The following is a 19422-nucleotide window of genomic DNA, read 5'->3' as shown; positions in this document are numbered from 1 at the left end:
GTGCACAAGAAACAGAGCAACCCCCCCACCACAAGCAGAGCCTTACTGTTACACCCCTCTCCCACACCCCACACGAACCCCTCAGCGCACTGCCCGTAACACCCCCTCAGCACCCCCTGTACACACACACCCCTTCCTACACCCCAACAGAACACGCCTCAGCACCCTGTACACACGGCGCGCACTGACTCACCTCCGACACCCCCAACAGACACCACTCAGCCACCCCTGGTACACACCGCTCCCTACACCCCAAAAGGGACCACCCTCAGCAACCCCCTGTACACACCCCTCTCCTACCACCCCAACAGACACCACTCAGCACACCTGTAAACACACCCCTCTCCCTACACCCCCAAAGACACCCCTCAGCCACCCCTCGTACACACACCCTCTCACTAACACACCCCAACAGACACCCCTCACCACCCCCTGTACACACGACCGTTCTCCTACACCCCACCCACCCCTCAGCCACCCCCTGTACTACACGCCTCTCGCTACACCCCCAACAGACACCCTAGCCACCCCCTGTACACCCCTCTCCCCTACACCCCACAGACACCCCTCAGCCCCCTGTACTACACACACACTCCTCTCCCTACTCCTCCAGACACCCCCTGTACACACACACACACACCTCTCCCTACACCCCCAACAGACACCCGTCAGACACCCCCTGTACACACAGACACACCCCCTCTCCCTACTCCTCCAGACACCCCCTGTACACACACTCCTCTCCCTATACCCCCAAGAGATATCCCCCTGCCACTTCCTGTACACACCCTCTCCCTACAGCTAGTGGTGAGCTGGAGCAGGTTCCCACAGGCTTCCAAAAACCCGTTGCTAAAATTAGACCTCTGTGGAGAACTGGTTGTTAAAGGGCCAGGGAGTGGCCAAAAAACTCCGGACCACAGACCGGAGCATCCTGTTGCTCCCAGGATTCCCAGCTGGGGAGGCTGAGGCTCTCCTGGGCACCAGCTGAGCTCTGGAGTCGTTCTGCTGCCATTTTTTGAATGGCCCAGCAAGGGGTGTGGGGGGGGGGGGCTGCTGCAAGCTCCAGGGCTGGCCAGAGGGGAGTGGAGGGGGCGAGTGGGGCAATTGGCCCAGAGCCTGCAGGGGCCCCCAACCTCATGAGGATGTCTCCCCCTGCCCCTCCCCTTAAATCAGAACTTTTTATAGGGAACCGGTTAAGATTCTGGCAGCTCAGCACTGCTTACACCCCCTGTACACACACCTCTCTCAGCAGACACCCCAACACCAGCAGCCATCACTGTAGGGGTCAACCCTTGATCCCAACTCCCCCCCCCCACACACACACCCTGAACCTATCTCTGGCCCCACTACAGAGCCCACACCCCCTACTGCATCCCAAGCCTCTGCCTCAACCTACAGCCCCCTCCCACCAAATCCCTTGGCCCCATGACCCAGCCTGGAACCCCCTCTTGTACCCCAAAGCCATCAGCCCCACCCTTGAGCCCACACCCCAGCCAGAGCCACCCTCTCCCACATCCCAAATTCCTGCCCCAGCCCAGAGCCCCTCCTGGACCCCTCATTTCTGGCCCCACCCTGGATCCCGCACCCCAATTAGAGCCCTCAACACCTTCTGCACCCGAACCCACTGCCCCAGCCCAGTGAAAATGAGTGAAGATTGGGGGAGAGCAAGCCACCGAGGGAAGGGGAATATAATGAGTGTTGGGGCAGGGCTAGGATGTTTGGTTTTGTGCAATTAGAAAGTTGGCAACCCTACCCTGTACACACACCTCTCCTATACCCCCCAGCAAACACCCCCATACACACACCTCTCCCAATACCAACACACACTTCTCCCAACACCCCCAGCCACACCACCACTCAAATAACTGTCTCAATTCCCCGACAGACACACCTCTCAGCATACACAGACGTCCCCCATACACACATTCACCTACACCCCTCCCTGTACATACACTCCTCTCTCAACACCCCCAACAGACACCTCTACACACACCCCTCCCAACACCCACAGACTTCCCCCATACACACACATATAGACAACGTATACCCAGACACCCCAACACCCACAGCCTTTTCCCTCCACCCCACTGTACTGTTCTGCTATTACATTCTAGTCCTGGCCAGCATATCTCATGGGAACAGCCACAAAGAGGAGCAGGTAGGGTGAAGAGAGCATACTGTTCTGACCACTGCTAAACAACCCTCAATTAGACTTCAAACAGTGGAATTTCTACCTTCCCCTAACAACTTCACCCCCAACAACAACTCACTCATTCACCAACATGCTGTCCCCCTGTGAAAAAAGACAAGAATGTGTGAATACCTGTTTATAATGGAAAACTGAAAAGCCTGAGATTCCCCCTTGGCTGCTTTACCCACACACCCTAGCTTTTCTTCCATTTGCAAGGCCAAGGGGTGGGAGGAATGCCTCTTTTGCATTGACTGGTGCCCTCTAAGGATATACCACAAATTATTATCCCCCTAGGGAAGAATGACCTGGGAACATGCTCCAGGCTCCAACTGATTTGGAAGGCTAAGCAGGATATTGGATGGCTGCTGGATATGTTTCGTAGCATGGGGATAATATAGTTGGAGATACTCGCCTGCAGGGTTTGGCAGACTGCAATCTACCCACAAAAAATGTAGCTAGGGCCTGGAGGAGGGCCAGCTGGAAAGTACTAACATGGCTGGAGTCCTGAGGCAGCTTGGTTATCATCTGCGCAGCCTGTACCTGAACTTTTTCTGATACAAAGGCAGATTTGTTCCTGGATGATCTCAGTAGTGGATTGGCTGAATTTCTAGGTAAACTTGCTCCAGGGACATGAGGATGGAGGCAGTCAACCTGATGCTGGTGCCTACTTGTGGCAGATTCCCAATGCAGGAAATCAATTATTTAGACTCCAGATACAAACAGATAATGTAGCAAGCATCCCAAGGTGATGCCTCCATCTCATTAGGCCATTATGACTAATTTCCTGGGGGAAAGTGCAAACCAGAGGCCAGGGGACACCTAGCCAACGTACTTGGTGGCGGTGCAAGCTGAGGGTCAAGGTCCCCTCTGACCTCAACCCCCTAAAAGGGGGAGAGATGCTAGCAGGGGAGTGAAAGGTGCCCAGAGACCCTCATAATGTGACGGACTCCCCCGGCAGTGGAAGCCCCCAAGAATTGTCAGAGAATCAATGGGGTGCAAGTGATGGGGCTGTCCCTCAACAGGAACCTTGAATGTAATTTAACTAATAAAGCTGCTGCCTATTAAAACCATTATCGTGTGTCTTGCCTTCTTCCGTGCAGTGAGCACAACAAACTTCTTTTCAAATGCCAAGCTGCTAGATTTAACTTGCAGAAGAACTGGTCCATACAATAACAAATCCAGACCTAGAGTCAATAAACCCATCATTTTTCCTGACATATTCACCAGGTTAGAAAACCAAGATCTCCTGGGCCAAGACAAGACACAATAAATAGGTGCAAACAATAAGAGGGAATGGGGGGAAGGTAGGAAGAATGATGATGTACATGAAGAAATAAAAGCCAGTTCACTCGGTCTCTATTGGGGCTGTGCTGGCATTGAAAGACTGGTGCTGCTCCCTTTGGCCAGAAGGGGAAGCTAGTGCTATATCTTTGTTAATACAGCTTGAATGTACCCTGATTTCATTTGGAATTTTTATAAATTACATCATGATCATAAATCTGTACTGTTCAGCCAGAACAGTCTTAATCACTTGCCCTTAAAAACATTCAGAGTTCATTCAGTAAGACTCCAGAACGTGTGATATAAAATCGCAGAGTTCAACCTTTGTCTATGTGAAAAGATTTAAATCCATGTTTTATTTTATCATTTAATCAAACATGACCAGCAGCAAGTGACCTTAACCCTGTTTAAAAGTCCTGGATTCTGCAGTGAACCTCTGACTTTCTAGAGCCTGGTAAAATTGTGTTGTTGCCCACTCTGTGGGCTCTCTGCAGGTCAGAAAGCTTTCTGAAGTATATGGTACTTATGGGGACTTCATCTTGTTAGTTACAGGAACAGAGGTGGAATGTAAAGCATAATTTTATCTAGTAGTTCTGTTTTTGTGACAGGGCATTTATTCAGAAGGTGGATGTGGGAAAAAAAACAGGGAAACAGAGCTTATTGAAAAGGTATGAACATTTGCCCTGTAGCATAATTCAATATTTATCAGATTCTTTGTGGGTTATTGCTGAGAAGCTGAAAAAAGAGAAAACTGCAGCTTTTGCCTCAGATGACTAATGCTCAGCTGTATATGATAACCACCCTTCACCCTCTCTAAACCAAATTCAACTTATGTTGAATGTGCTTATTTTGATGCTTCGCAATTTTAGTTGAGAAGGAGACAGACTGAACCACTGCTGCTTTCTTGATCAAATATCCTATTTCAGCTTGTCAGCATTAAGGAGAAATGTCTGCTTATTTGATTAAAACTAATCCATTGCCAATGTTAGCTTGTCTTTCTCCTGATGCTGTGGGCTGTAACACTAGCACAGTCAGACATCAAAAGCTGTGTTCAATTCCTTTTAAATTTTCTAATTCTACATCTGTCACGTGGGTGTTATTTGGCAAGTTCTCTGAAAGCGTTTTGCCATTTTAGAAAGGCCACTGGCTATCCCAGGTTTCAGGAGTGCCCCACATACCTCAGCCAGGGGGCAGTCTGCTGCTGCCTGCCATCAAACCTTCACAGGACAAAGCAAAGAGGAGCACAAAGGTTGCCAGAAGAATAGTTTGTATTACATATTCATACCATTTTCTGGTCCCATTACATTTCTTCCAGGAGATCGGATTCCTGTTGTGCCATTTTCTGTTCTTACCAGTACTTTGAATACCTCAGTTAAGGTGACATTTACACAGGTGTAGAGGCCCACAGAAGACCCAACACATCCTTTGTATCCTTTGTTAAGTTCTTAAACATAATCTAGAAGAGGGAGGAAGGAGTGAACTGGGCTGGTTCCCAGTCATGTATGAAGGGACCTAAACGGTTTTGCTTTTAAAAGGTTTTTCCTCTTCCCTACTGATTTATCTCAGGAATTCAAGCCTTGCTTACCCTGGAAGACTCTATGGATGACTAGACAGCTACTTTAAGTGAGAGGGTAAGTGGTTTTTATTCAGACATTTTTGTTCAGCTTTATTCACAACTATTTATTTCAAACACTTAAGTGAAAAGATCTCCTTGTTAAGGATTCAACAGCCTACCGCTTTCAGTTAAGAGCCAAGAAAACTCCCAGTATACAATTCTGGGATCACCAATAAGTCTACCATGAAACCAGGAAAGACCAGCCTTGACATTTTCAAAGTTAAAAGCAAACAAACAATACCTTTGATAAATGTCTCGACTCTTGTAGTTTTTGTTTAAAGATAACTGGAAAAAAAAATTGAGGGGGAGACCACCACAAACGTCCCTTTCCTCCCATCCTCCATCCCCACTTTGCTGGTTGCTTTTAAGTGATGATTATAGCTTTGTGTGGGTGGATTTCACAAAAACTTTACTGCTTAGGGTGAGCCAACATGCTGTGTGTTAATTTGGTCCACCATTCCAATTCTCCTCCAGTTAGAGCAGCAGGGCAGACTAGGGAGCAGAGAACCCAGTGAAACTGTAAAGAAGAGGGTGAATGAAGAGCACCATTCCTCCTTTTCCTTATCGCTCATCTACTTGGAGGCAAAGGGGAAGGGTGAAGCAAATCAAGATTCTGAATACACACCAGTCCTCAATTTAATTTGGCTGGCATTCTGGAAAAAGGCCAGCGTTCTAAGCATTAAACATTTATGGTCTATCCTGGACTGAGCAAGACATACAAATTCTGTAGTTATCTTCTTAAAATGAATCCATTTTTCTAACTAAGCCAGTCCCAAGAATCTGCTTTTATGACAATGTCTGTATCATTTCTTATTATAAAAGTACTATCTCCAGTACAATGTCAAAGTCATTGCCCATCAGCCTATAGGGCTGTTACCACCTTCCCATGTTCTCTGCAGGGAGAGAAGAGAGTTTTAGTAGTTCTCTTTCCAGAACATTAATAAGCCTGTAGGACTGTCTCACATTAAGGCAGTGGTTTTCAACCTATATGGTCCAAAAAGACTATGTGTAAGATTTTGAAAGCAGTCCGCACTTCCATTCAAAAATTTTTAGGGGACTGCAGATAAAAATCACTGTATTAGGGCATGCCTACATTAGGCATTTTTACTGCTGTGTAGTTTCAAACCAAAGTTAAGTTATGCTGGCAGTGCCAGCCCCACTTCACACTGGTCTACCAGGCAGCACATCTACATTGGGGGTCTGTCTGCACTTGAAACACTACAGCAGCACAGCTGCCTGTGCACCACTGTAGTGCAGATCCTACCTATGCTGATGGAAGGGCTTCTCCTGTCGACATACGTAATTCACCTCCTGAGAGGCGGTAGCTAGGTTGACAGAAGAATTCTTCCATTGACCTAGCACTGTCTACACAGAGAGTTAGGTCAGATTAACTAAGTCACTCTGAGGTGTGGATTTTTCACCCCCCTGAACGGCATATTTGGATTCATCTAATTTTCTAGTGTAGACCAGCCCTGGGACTTTACCGCACTGTTGTACTTATATCAGTGTTAAAATCACTTAATCTTGAAGAGCTCTGTATAAGATCAAAAGTTTGTCTCTCTCACCAACAGAAATTGGTCCAAAAAAAGGTATTTTCTCACCCAGCTTGTCTCTCTAAACCCTTGTGTCATATACAAGGCTTTCAGATTACACTTTGATTGCCTTTCTTACCATACTTTTAGAAATCCTGGCCTGATCTGACTTAACTATAAGGACCAAATTTATCATAGCCACAACTTCAGTTTTTCATAAGTGAATTTGAGTCTCAAATCTATGAGCCTGGCCCCAAACTTTCTCGAGCCTATTTTTCATACTATGTGTCTCAACTACTCAGGATTAGATCTTTAAAGGTGATCACAAATGGGTGGGAAGAGGGAGATAAGGACTATGCCCTTCTCCCACTTTGTTTTTGTTATGAATTTGTATACATTTTTGTAGCATGTTTTTTTGGCAGGGCTTTAAGTGGTGGGAGAGAGTGGGGATGACTTCTGAGTTTTAACATTAGAAATTCAGATCTTGAGTATGCTGTTTTTACTGGAAGACGATCCAGGAAACTGAAGAATATCAGAGAAACCGTAAAAGTGAAACCTGATTAACTAAGGCCCCAATATGCCAACACACAGGAGTCATTGTGTTCAAATTAATGAGACTACTCACTACATAAAGTACATGTACAAGCATTTGGAGGATCAGCATCTAAGCAGGGATGGGGTTTTTACTTAGACAAATCTGATTTTTGTGAACACCTATTTAATACAAATACCTGAGTAGAATTGGAAGTAACACTTTTATTGAACATTTAACTCCCTATCCCTTCAGTTAATAGCAGAGATCTCCCCAACTATCAAAGTCACTTAAGAAAGATCTCCAACTAAACCGAGAAAGACCAGATTTAACGTGCCTGTTAGCAACAAGCAGATTTTTCTTAAATGGAGAAACCTTAACAGGGATCTTAAGAGGGCATTTTTACACATCACAAAACCAAAAAAGATGACTCATCCCTCTTTTCCTTTGCAGGTCACCTTTAAGTCCCATCCTGCCTACCAACTTACTTGTAGAACAAACTTTTCCATAAGGCATTAGCAATCACAGACATTGAGAGAGCCCTGATATGCAGTTTCCCCAGTTGTTTTTTCCCCTTTGAAATTCAGCTACCAGGGCTGCAAGTATTTTAGTGATGGTTATTTTTGAAAAAATTACAGCTGACCTTTTTTGGAAGACTGAGCGGACACCTAAGGCTGGTTATCCTCATCACATGATATTTATAATTCATACAATGATTCTAAATTGGAATTTAAAAGAGGGATCTACAGAGAGAAGATACAGAGAGAGCCTTAACTGTTTTTTGGGGTGGGGAGTTCTTTATGATGCATAAGGACCTGAAAGATGCATGTTTTCCAAAGGAAAAACAAAGAACTGCTTTCTTCCTTTTGGATTATCATCAATTAATGTCAAGTCTTGCCTTTTCTTTCTTTTTTTGAAGACTTTTTGGATGATTTGCAGATGTTTATTGGGAGATCTCTCAGCTTTTATCTGAAGTAGCCGGAGTGTTACACTCTTAAACAGCTTTTCTTCCAAGAGCTATAGTTTAATAGGTGTTAAAGAAACAAAAAACAAAGTCTTTCAATCTGAATAAATATCACTGAGGGAACTGATCTGATTGCTAGTTCACTTGAGGTAGTTAACACTTTTGTAAAGAGTAGTCTAGATACATCCTAATCCTTTGCTTCAGGCTAGAAATTTTTGTAGTTTAGTCTAGGCTGACCTGGACTGGTAATTTTGTTTCCATCAAAATTCTATTAATTCTAGTTATTCATCAAGTCTTCCAGGAAAGCAGGACAGAAAGACCCAAGATTTTAATGTAAAAAATCAAGCATGAAAAACCACGATGACCAGACAGCAAATGTGAAAAATCAGGATGAGGGTGGGGAGTAATAGGAGCCTATATAGGAAAAAGATCCAAAAATCAGGACATCAAAAAAACCCATTACACCCTCCTGCCTCTGGAATGATCGGTTGATGTTGGAGAAGTCCACTGTTTATCCATAGACCAGTACAATGTGGGCTACAGTGAGTTTCCCTACGCTGCTGGGCCTCAGTCCTGACCTAAAAGAACCACCTGGAGGGGCGAGAAGCTAGGTCTGAAAGTCTCCGTGCTGAAACTGCCAGAAAAGTGGGTCACTTGAGAACCATAGTGGTTTTGTGGACACTTGTCCATTGGTAACTACTGAAAGAACATCTAATTCATTTCAAATACACCACCCAGCAACCTTAAAATGAAGACCACTTTCTATGGCTTGGGAAACATGGTCTGATGGACTGAGAATATGACAGAGCTCCTAAATTTAGTCCTCATTAGTTAATCCTTAGTACAATACCTTGAAGCTATAAAATGCTAAATATTATTGCTGACCTGCGCTGGAACTAACAAGGAGCGTGACATGAACGGTGATCGGGTGCATCTCTGACTATCTTGGTTAATTTACCATTGATGGACCCATCCTCCATGAAGTTATCTAATTCTTTTTTGAACTCTTATAGTTTTGGCCTTCACAATACCCCCTGGCAATGAGTGCCATGGGTTGACTGAGTTGTGTTTGTTTTAAACCTGCTGCCTACTTTATTGGGTGACTCCTGGGTCTTGTGTTATGTGAAGTAGATAACACTTCCTTATTCACTTGCGCCATATCATTCATGGTTTCATAGACTTCCTTCATATCCCCCCTTAGTCATTCAGCTTGGAAAAAAGACAGTCCTAGTCTTTTAAATCTTTCTTCATATGAAAGCTGTTCCATACCGCTAATGATTTTTGTAGCCCTTCTCCGTACTTTCCAATTTTAACTTTTTTGATATAGAATATCAGAGTCAGAAGGGACCTCAGGAGGTCATCTAAGTCCAACCCCCTGCTTAAAGCAGGACCAATCCCCAGACAGATTTTTGCCCCAAATGGCCCCCTCAGGGACTGAACTCACAACCCTGGGTTTAGCAGGCCAATGCTCAAACCACTGAGCTATGGGGTGACCATAACTGCAGACAGTACCATGAATTTATATAGTGGCATTATAATATATACTGTTTTACTATCTATCCCTTTCCTAATGTTTGTTGACCTCCTCAAAAGAATTCTAGTAGATTGGAGAGGCACGATTTCTCTTTACAAAAGCCATGTTGATTATTCCCCAACAAATTGTGTTTATCTAGGTGTCTGGTAATTCTGTTCTTCATTATAGTTTCAACCAATCTGGCTGGTACTGAAGTTAGGCTTACTGACCTGCAATTACCAGGATTACCTCTGGAGCCTTTTTTAAAAATTAGTGCCACATTAGCAATCCTCCAGTCATCTGATCCAGAGGCTCATTTAAGTGATAGATTACAAACCACAGTTACAAAAAGTCCTGTGGCACCTTATAGGCTAAAGACGTATTGGAGCATAAGCTTGTGCTCCAATACGTCTTTAGTCTATAAGGTGCCACAGGACTCTGTCCCTTTTTACAGATCTTTTTTGGTCTGCCTAATAACAACTTTTACACTTGATTTGCCAGAGTTTATGCTCCTTTCTATTTGCCTTCCTGTATAGCAGTGGTCCCAAACTTTTCAGGGTCCCCTGTTCCCCGACCCCAACGCCCGAGTCAGGGCCAGGAGCAGGGTCACAGCTCCCAGGGGTCAGGGGGAATGCAGACAGGTAAGGGGCCGAGGCTGGGGGTGGGTCTGGGGCTAGGAAAGGCCAGATGCAGAGTTGCAGCCAGGCCATAGTTAGGGCCGGGAGTGTGGTTTGGACCAGAGCAGAGCTGAGAGTGGAGTGGAACAGGGCTGGATGCTGCTCCCTCCCAACTTCCCTGGGGGACTGGCCTAAGCCCCACCACACCCTTCCCCTCCGCTAGGGGGGCACATCCCACAGTTTCTAGACCTCTGCTATATAGGTTCCTCCTTTCCCAAAAGGCTCCCCAGTTCCTAATAAACCTAAATCTCTCCTCCCTACCCCATTGTGTGATCCATGCATTGAGACCCTGCAGCTCTGCCTGTCTAACTGGCCCTCCGTGTGGAACTAAAATCATTTCAGAGAATGCTACCATAGAGGTCCTGGATTTTAATCTCTTACCTAGAAGTCTAAGTCTGGCCTCCAAGATCCCTCTTCTCTCTTGCCGTATATCATTGATATCTACGTGTACCACAACTGCCAGTTCCTTCCCAGAACTGTATATAAACCCCCTTTAGATATCTCAAGAGATCCGCAACCTTCACACCTGGCAGGCAAGTCACTGTGTACTTCTCTTGGTCATCATAAATCTATCTATATTTCTAATAATTGGATCCCCCATTATTATTACCTATCTTCCTAATTACTGGCATTCCCTCCTGCAAAGAGGTATCCTCAGTGTGAGAGGATACCCTGACATCATAGTGAAGGAGGGCCCCAACTATGGGATCATTTCCTTCCACTCCACTTGGATGTTCTCCTTCCCAGAGACTTTCATCTTCCTTGACAGAAGACAGGCTGCAGGACTGAGGTTGGCATGGCTCTACTGTGTCGCAGAGAGTCTCATCTATCTCTGTCTCTCCCCAAGATCCTCCAGGTCAGCTACTCTGGCCTTCAGAGCTATGAGCTCCTTACGCATGCCACCAGCCCACCAGGCAGATGATCATAAATGCTACATTCACTGCAATAAGCTGAATAGCTCCCATTCTGCTGGTGGACTTCTGCTTGCATTCTTTTTACTCCTGCGGCTTTTGGTTTAGGGTTGGTTTTTTTGGGGGGGGGGGGGGCTTTACTGACCTAAGTTTAGACAATGTTAATCAGGTATGTGTGGATCTCAGGTTCCCCCTTTAAATTTCCTCACAAAACTCCTGTGAGCTGATCTTGTTCACCAGCCCCCTGGTCACCTAGGAGCTGGCTTTTTAAACTCCGGTTCTCCCTGAGTAGCCCCTCCCCCTGTTTAACAGTTAATGGGTGCTAACAGGCTTAGGGACCAAAGCCTTGTTAAGAAGCTCTAAGCCAAGAGTAGTCATTTATTTTGTGTCAAGGTCCAAATTTCTTAGTCAAGTATAGTCAAGGTCCAGACTCAGAGAAACATTTTTCACACCGCAATAACAATAGCAATAATAATAAGTAAATAGAAAGATTTCATGGTCTGTTCAAAAGCTTCTGGCAGTTTGGATTTGGCCTATGGTCCGCCTCATTGACTACCCCTGCTTAAGTGTTGCCTAGCAGGCCGGTAGCCTAAGCACACAGCCCCTCCAGACAGACCACACTATGTACTTCAGTCAAGCAGCAAGCACAGACAAACTCACCTCAAAGTCAGAGCTGTTTCTCCTTCAGCTGGAGAACTCCTTTGCAAAATTCTGTTAACTGCTCCTGTTCACTAGTTCCTCTGGTCGCTTGGCTCACTATAATCCAAAGTGTATTCATAATCAGTTTCATGGGGAGCTGTGTTTGAACCAGCTTCAGACCAATTTTCTAACAGTGTGTATAGAGAACTTTATCAACAAGAGAAGCAGGCCCTCAAATTATAAAAAGTAACTGGCTGGAGAGGTGCCAGCTTGGAGTCTTAAGGCTCGTCTACACTGGCAAATTTCAGTGTTGCAACTTTCTCGCTCCAGGGTGTGAAAAAACACCCCCGAGTGCTGCAAGTGTCAGGGCTGTAACGTGCCAGTATAGACAGTGCACCAGTGCTGGGAGCTACACCCCTGATGGAGGTGGTTATTTTAGAGCGCTGGGAGACTCTGCCATGACCACACAAACCACGTTAAAGCGCTGTCACGGCAGCGCTTTAATGTTGCCAGTCAAGATGTGCCCTTAATGTAAAGTAATTTAGTGCAACTGCTAATCTCAGAATACTGCTGGATTTCAGAAACCAGGGTTCTGTCAGGTGAAATCATTTTCACTGTGGCAGCTTCTGAGCATTCAGTGCAATAATTGGGTTTCATTCCCCATTTCTTAGACACCCAGAGGATGACAGAGACTGCACTCCAAGAGCCAATATAACAAAGGCCGTAAGAATTCTTCCATCAACCTAGCTGTACCTCGTACCTGAGAGTTACGATGACATAACTACACAACACAAGGCACAACATTTTTCACAATCCTGAGTGACATAGCTAGGTTGATCTAATTTTTAAGAGTAGACCAGGCCTAAGTCCTTTCTATACAGTGGCGTAGGTTACTGAGAACTGTGTTTCTCTTATGAGACCTTCCCTCAATGAGCAAGGAGGTGCATCCCCCGATTTATTTGTTTTAGTCCTGGTCTGCACTATAAAGTTACATTAACCTAAAGCGACTTAGTTTTGAATATGTCCATACCTAAAATTTGTCTCCGACAAATACTGGCACTCAGTTACATTGACATGATAGATTCACAGATTCCAAGTTCAGAAGGGCCCATTCTGATCATCTTGTCAGATAACCTCTATAAACATAGGCCACAGAATGTCCCCAAAATAATTCCTACTGCATCTTTTAGAAAAACATCCACTCTTTGATTTAAATATTGCCACTGATACAGAATGTACCACGCCCCTTCGTAAATTGTTCCAATAGTTAATTACCTTCATTGTCAAAAATTCACATCTTATTTCCAGTCTGAATTTGTGTAACTTCAATTTCTAGACATTGGATCATGTTATATCTTTCTTGGGCAGATTGCAGAGCCTATTATGAGGAATCTGTTCTTCACTTAAGTATTTCTAAATAATCAAGTCACCCCTTAACATTCTTTGTTAAGCTAAAATGGTCTATCACAATAGGGCATATTTTCTAATCCTTCAATCATTCTTGTGGCTCTTCTCTGAACTTCCGTGTATCAACCCTCTCCAATGTATTCTTGAATTGTGGATACCAGAACTGGACACAGTATTCCAGCAATGGATGCACCAGTACCAAACGCAGAGGTAACAAACTGGAATCTTGAACCGGAGTAGAGAGGTTATGCATCCAAGGATCACATTAGCCCTTTCGGCCACAGAGTCACACTAGAGCTCATGTTCAATTGATTATCCATACACGCTTACCCCAGCCCAAATATTTTTCAGGAGTTACTGCTTCCCAGGTTAGAGTCCCCCAAACAGCACCACCTTCCCCTGAACAACTTAGGGCTAAAGTTGACTAATTTCCATTGATGGAGTGCTAGTGTAGACATTGCATTACCTGGGTCCACTAACCGACTTCCAGCTCGAGGAGAGACAAAGGGACCAAAAGTCTCACTGGAAAGTGCACTAGGACATTGTGGCTTTGTTCAGGTTACAAAGGCAGATGTTGCACTATATTAATCAGCTAAATGCCTACAGACCCTGTAAACAGCAGCCTTTCTTCCATGGGAAGAACTCTACATATTGCTCCCACCACCAGCCAGAACAACACGTGACAGCATGGCATAAACCTTTACCTCTACACTTTACATCCGGGGAACACAAGGAGAATCATGACTATACCGATACTGGCCTGTGATTACCAGGATCCACCAGCAATCACACTGCACTGTTTTTACCATGAATGAAGCATTTTAATATGTAAATTAGTGTTTGTTTTACTTGTGCTTTATAAGTATGGGTCACCCTAAGAGAGTGCGGCTAAAATGTTTTCATCTTGTTTATTTGCCATTCAAGTTTGTTGCTTGTTCAGTTACACACAAACTTTTAGTTTTTGAAAACCAGAGTATATGTATTGATTAGTTTGCACAGAGTAGATATGTCACATATTTTTGCAGAGGGGTAGACTAACAGGAATTAGTGTACACACACAATACTACTATGGCTGACTGTTCAAATGATATATTTTAAGGCCTCCCTCAGCCACATAGCCTTTGTGTCTGGCCAAAATCGGCAGTTGGCACACTTCACCCTTCCATCCTGCTGGTAGCCTTTCCCCTTTTGCTTCTCAAACATTATGTAATGTTCGTATTGCTGCTGCATGTTGTGCATTTGCCTCACTGAGATCCAATCTAGCATTAAACATCACCAGCAAGCTTTAAGTCTGCCAAAGCACATTCAACAGCCATTCTGCACCTGCTCAGCCAATAGTTCAGTCATTCCTTGGTTCTCTCAAGGTGGCCAGTGTATAATTTCATAAGCCAGGTGAGCAAATGTTTCCCCAAATCACTACTGGCATGTCAACTTCACCAATATTAGTAAGGCAGTCAGGCAATTTCCCTGCTTGCAGCTTTTGGAAAAGTCCTGCATTCTTAAAGATGACAGCATCTTGCACCTTCCATGACCAACTCACATTGGTGTCAGTGAAGCAACAAGATGGTGGTCAGAGAAAGTGTGGGCCCCGTACTGAATGGGGGAGGCAACCTAGTGACAGTGGATGTGGAAAAAGCTAATGTACTCAATGCTTTTTTTGCCTCTGTCTTCATGAACAAGGTCAACTCACAAACTACTGCACTGGGCAGCACAGCATGGGGAGGAAGTGACCAGCCCTCTGTGGAGAAAGAAGTGGTTCAGGACTATTTAGAAAAACTGGACGAAGCAAAGTCATGGGCCGGATGCGCTGCATCCGAGGGTGCTAAAGAAGTTGGTTGATATGATTGCAGAGCCATTGCCAATATCTTTGAAAACTCATGGTGATCAGAGGTCCCAGATGACTGAAAAGGCTAATGTAATACCCATCTTTAAAAAGGAAGGAGGATCTCGGGGAACACAGGACCAGTCAGCCTTACCTCAGTTCCTGGAAAAAATAAGAAGCAGGTCCTCAGGAATCAATTTCGAAGCACTTAGAGGAGAGGAAGTTATCAGGATTCACAAAGGCAAGTCATGCCTGACTAACTTAAATGCCTTCTATGATGAAATAACTGGCTCTGATATGGCTTTTGATATGGTCTCCAGGGAGTATTCTTGCCAGCAAGTTAAAGAGCATGGGCTGGATGAATGTACTATGAGGTGGTTAGAAAAGCTGGCTAGATCATCGGGTACTGGTCAATGGCTCCATGTCTAGTTGGCAGCCAGTATCAAGCGGAGTGCCCCAAGATCAGTCCTGGGGCCGGTTTTGTTCAATATCTTCATTAATGATCGGAGGAATGGCATGGATTGCACCCTCAGCAAGTTTGCAGATGACACTAAACTGGAATGAGTGGTAGATACGCTGGAGGGTAGGGATAGGATACAGAGGACCTAGACAAATTAGAGGAAGGGCCAAAGAAATCTTATGAGGTTCAACAAGGATAAATGCAGAGTCCTGCACTTAGGACAGAAGAATCCCATGCTATGGTACAGACTAGGGACCGAGTGGCTAGGCAGCAGTTCTGCAGAAAAGGACTTAGGGGTTACAGTGGACGAAAAGCTGGATAGGAGACAACAGCGTGCCCTTGTTGCCAAGAAGGCTAATGGCATTTTGGGCTGTATAAGTAGGCGCATTGCCAGCAGTTCGAGGGACGTAATCATTCCCCTCTATTCAGCATTGATGAGACCTTATCTGGAGTACTGTGTCCAGTTTTGGTCCCCACACTGCAAGAAAGATATGGAAAAATTGTAAAGAGTCCAGCGGAGGGCAACAAAAATGATTAGGGAACTGGAGCACATGACTTAGGATGAGAGGCTGAGGAAACTGGGACTATTGAGTCTGCAGAAGAGAAGAATGAGAGGGGATTTGATAGCTGCTTTCACCTACCTGAAAGGGGGGTTTCAAAGAGGATGGATCTAGACTGTTCTTAGTGGTACCAGATGACAGAGCAAGGAGTAATGCTCTTAAGTTGCAGTGCGGGAGGTTTAGGTTGGATATTAGGGAACACTATTTCACTAGGAGTGTGGGACCACTGGAATGGGTTACCTAGGGAGGTGGTGGAATCTCCTCTCAGAGATTTTTACGGTCAGGCATGACAAAGCCTTGGCTGGGATGGTTTAGTTGGGGACGGTCCTGCTTTGAGCAGGAGGTTGGACTACATGACCTCCTGAGGTCCCTTCCAACCCTGATATTCTATGACTCTGAGTCCTCGGTGATCCACTAGCACTTGCATAACCAAGGAGAAGCACCCCTTTCAATTTATTACTCACTGGCAAGGTGGGGTGGTGCCAGAATAGGGATGTGCCCTGTGTACTCCACCACAGTCCAGTGCTTCAAATCCATCTGCTATTTTCTGTACATTTCCAAGAGCCATAGTTCTGTACAGGAGACAGAATGGCCTTGTGCAGGTAAAGGACAATGAAAAAAAAAAAAAAAATCTACAAATGGCCAACTGACTGATAGCAATCTGGTATTGCAAGCTTCCAGACCATGATTACCACTCACTTTTCCACTGTCAATGCATCTCTCATTCTGTTGTCCTAATAGTGGAGGGTTGGGGCAAGCTTGGCACATAGATCCAGGAATGGGGCCTATTGCACCTCAAAGTTCTGCAGCCACTGCTCCTCATCCCAAATCTGCATTACAACATGATCTCACCACTCAGTGCTCATTTTTCAGGACCAGAAGCACCTATCCATCATGCTTCTCCACGAATGCCTGCAACAACCTTTTTTTTTTTTATTTGCTGCCTCCTTCATCCATACATCAGCCTCAGGCATCTCATCTTCATTACTGCACCACTAGTAGTGGTAATTGTTGATGTTCTGCAGATACAGAATTGTGGCATCCTATATTAGCAAAAGACATGAGAATTGTGCTGAACTATACAGGGTCCATGCTTGTGCCACAGAAATGACAACCACCAAAAAGTGGCATGTGGAACTGGGAGAATAAAATAATGCAAAAATTATGTGATGGAATAAGTGTTATGGGATGAAGAAAATGACCCTGTGGGAAACTGACTCCTAAGTTCCCAGAAATCCTTGAGTGAATTGCTGGTATCCCAAAAAGCACAGCAAAAATGTTCCACAAGGCATTGCCCCAGACAATAGTGCAAGGCACACCGTACCTGAGAGATACCACATCTTCTGTAGATGCCATCACTCATGGTGAGGATACAGCACAACACAGGCAGCCAAGTGTGCATGTAAAAAGTTGGCAGCTGTAAGCCACCAAAACTTCAGTCAACCAAATTTTGTAGGGTAGATACAGCCTTCGATGTGGTAGGGTTCCTGCCATAGTAAGGAGAACACAGAATCCTGAACTCCACCTGGATGGTTACATAAGTGGAAACTGCTTGATACATAGGAATTAAAATGTCCATTACTAAAAGAAACTTCTAGATGGCTTTCAAGACACCTCTCTTTAAAAGAGAACAGCCCTTATTAATTAAGCAAAAGTTTAAGGATGGACTGGCTATCATAAATCTGAATTCTCTGCTTCTGCCCACTTAAGTTACTCAATTAAAATTACAGCATGTGTTAAAACTGGTAGTTAAAATATCTGCTGATATTACCATAGCATTTTCATCAACATAATGGCTATAGATGGAGATGCAATACTAAAATCTTAGTGAAAACGCCTCCCCCGTTTCCCTTTCCATTCACTAGAATGGTACTGTACAAACTCAGTGTAATACAAATGGAGCTGCAAGAGTATTCTCTCAGGGAATTAGCAACATTGTTTGCAACTAATAAGAGACTATGAAACGTGCAGTAGCTGCTTTTCAAAGTTATATAACTCAGTCATTAAAAAAATAACTTTGGGGAAAAAAATGGAATCAAGTCACCTGTCCAATAAAAAAAGGTAGTAACTACAGAGTTTATTTGTAAAACTGGAGGCAACATTCAGGCAATCAAACCACTAAATACAAACAAAAATTATGCATATTGGCTGACAACTTATGTGGTTTCAGTTGGATGAAAATAAAATGCTAGCTACTGGAAAAAGGGCTTTAAAATGAAAATGACCTTTAAAATGAGAGCTGGTACATAACCCAGAGCAAAACTAAGATAAAATTACAAGGATCCTCCTCCTTCATTGGAGGGGCTAAAACAGCAACAAATGTGGAGCCTATGAAATTTGCATCTTTGTCTGGTTGGTTTCCAAAACTGATGAAAATCTGCAATTCATCATCTGCCTTTTGGCAACTGCACTTTAAAGCCTTGTTGTCTGACTGGAACATATGCCATCCAGCAGTTATGAGAAAACCATTTGGCAAAAAGAGTTGTGTGGAAGGAGTTGGACAAAACAAGGGAATGGATTAGCCATAAGTAGAGAAAAGGTGGTTCAGAGGTAGACAAGGATAAAATGCTAGTGACCCCAGAATGATGTGGTAGAAAGTCTGCCTGAAGTGATCTGTAGAGTATCAGGCACAGCAAAGGAGAGTCTGAACTTAAGTGCCAACTTACTTCTCTCTCCCCACACATATATAGATGTGGGCAAAATGAATTGTGAGATGCCTGTGAAAGATATATTTCTATATCATGACTGGTGATGGTAAGAGTTACATTGTATATTTAGGCACACACTCAGAGTTCACACAGTTCTGAATCATGAATCTCAAGAAGCTGAACAAGAGGCTAGTGTGCTGAACAGAAGGAACCAGAAAGTAATTAATAAATCAGACTATGAAAACACTAGTAACTTGCAAAGGGGTGAACAGGGATTTGGAATATGACAATACAAAAAAAACCCCCAGCAAAACGAATGGTGCATACCATGAAAGGTTCATAATGCAAAAAGTCACAACATTGAGATATCAAAAGCCTTTGGAAAGCTGAAGAAATGTATGAACAGCTCTGTAATGGGAAAATAAATAATCCCAGAGAACAAACTATTTGCATTCATCCCAGTTAGAAAGACTACTGTAGTTGTGAAACCATGATTATGGTAGGAGGAGGAGGAGGGGGAGGATTGATTTTAGTGCCCTGGCAAACAGGATACCAAGGCCAGACTAAAAGAATAGATTAGTGGCCTTCTGTACCATATGTGTTTTTGACATACACCACAATTACAAATAAATAGCAGCAGAAATCGTTGAGAACGTGTAGTTGAAGGCGA

This window comes from Chelonoidis abingdonii, chromosome 5 (assembly GCF_003597395.2).
Source record: "Chelonoidis abingdonii isolate Lonesome George chromosome 5, CheloAbing_2.0, whole genome shotgun sequence".
In the NCBI taxonomy this organism is placed as follows: Eukaryota; Metazoa; Chordata; order Testudines; family Testudinidae; genus Chelonoidis; species Chelonoidis abingdonii.
The sequence above is the reverse complement of the archived record's forward strand: the minus strand, read 5'-3'. Positions refer to the sequence as shown.